Below are 1,947 nucleotides of genomic sequence, written 5' to 3'. Positions count from 1 at the left end.
AGGGAGGGGAGGGTTGTCAATGAAATGAAACAAATTGTATGATTGGTTGAAAGTAAAGCTGATGATCCTGTCTGTTTACCTTCACTCAATTCACAATAAAAAGTTAAAAGAAAGAAATGATCTCACATATACACAAAGAACGTATTAATAGAGATGCTTTGTGAAGCATTGGTTATAATTACAAAAAACTTGGGGAGATTGGATAAATAAGTTTTAGAGTTCATCCATACAATCGAAGGCTATGCAGTTAATGTAAAGAAAAGTACAGTTATAAGCACTGATGTATACTGGGCACATGGACACTCCCACAGATATAGGGCTGGAATCTCTTGACCATTTGCCAATGATGATGCTACTCTTGTCTGTGACCACTTGAAATAGTCAAAACTGCTATTCAGAGAGCAGGGTACAGCAAGGCTTAGATTGTTGTCTTGTTGTTAAGTGCCATCGAGTCAGTTTCAACTCATAGCAACCCTGTATAGGATTTTCAGGGAGAAGCTGGTGAGTTTGAACCACTGCTGGTGAGTTTGGGTCTTGCAGTTAGCAGTCCAGTGCTGATCCTACAGCACTACTCTAGGACTCCTAGATTGCTTTAGTCCTATAAAATAATTCGTGTAAATTATAGTAAGGAGTTAGGCCCAAAACATGGGATATTTCTAGCCTTTATGTTTTAATTATGCTATGAGAATTTTGCTTGCCTCCCAGTGCCCCACATAAGAAAGGAAAAGTTGAAATTGAATGTCCTAAATTGTCAATATCTTGGCTTCAAAAGAGGGAAGTGGTAGTACCTCAGGACCTGAATATGAACAGACCCTTTGGTCCACCCTCCTCCACCCCCACCATCCTATCCTTGCCTGCCTCAGTTGAGGTGGGAGTGAGGGCCACATTTTCTGCTCCAATTTTTGTGAACATTTCAAAGAGAAAGATTATCAGTTGAAGGTTAAGAGAACAGTTTAGGCCAAATACAATGATTCTTTAATGCTAATTTGTGTGGGCAATAGAGGGGCATTGTTGGAAACCCCTCCTGGGTATTGACTATGGCAATAATCTTTTAATCTGGAGTTTTAATCTCTTTCACTCAGTAAATTAAAAAAGAAACTATTTGGTGATGGGAATGGAGAAGGGCGTCTCCCCTGCTCTTTCAAAAGCTCTGTAAAATTTGTTTATTGTGAAACTACCACCACCTCAAAAACAGCAACAACAACAACAAAAAAATGTGAGAAAACAAAAAGAAGAAGAGAAGGGGCAACTTGGGCTGCTTCTCAGTTTGACCTACCACTGTCGCTTTGACAGCTTGTGTGTGTTGCTATGATGTTGGAAGTTACGTTGCTGGCATTTCAAATACCAGCAGGGTCATCCATAATAGACAAGATTCAGTGGAGCTTGCAGACAAAGAAAGTTAGGAAGAAAGATTTGGTTATCTATGTCTGAAATTAGCCAATGAAAACCTTATGGAGCTCAACAGAAGAAAATAGTCCCACTCACTTGCTTTGAACATGTCATCAGGAGGGATCAATCACTGGAGGAAGACATCACGTGTGGTGAAGTTGAGGGCCAATGCGGACATGAGATGGGTTGGCACAGTATCCGCAATGATGGACTCAAATATGCCAGTTCTGAGGCAATGTTCCCTTCTGTTGTACGTAAGGTTGTTATGAATCAGAGCCAACTTGAAGGCAGCTAACAACAATATGCATAGAAGAAAAATTCTAGAAGGGCTTATTCAAAACAGTGGTTTTGTCTAAGGTTGTTGTTGTTAGGTGCCGTCGAGTTGGTTCCGACCCAAAGTGACCCTATGTACAAAAACACAAAACACTGCTCAGTCCTGCGACATCCTCGCAATTGCTTCTAGACACTTGAGCTCATTGCTTCTGGGACTGTGCCTTTCCATCTTGTTGGGGGTCTGTCTCCCTCTTTTTCGCTGGTCTTCCGCTTTACCAAGCATGA

This window comes from Chrysochloris asiatica, unplaced genomic scaffold, assembly GCF_000296735.1.
Source record: "Chrysochloris asiatica unplaced genomic scaffold, ChrAsi1.0 scaffold00038, whole genome shotgun sequence".
In the NCBI taxonomy this organism is placed as follows: domain Eukaryota; kingdom Metazoa; phylum Chordata; class Mammalia; order Afrosoricida; family Chrysochloridae; genus Chrysochloris; species Chrysochloris asiatica.
Note: the sequence above shows the minus strand (reverse complement) of the source record.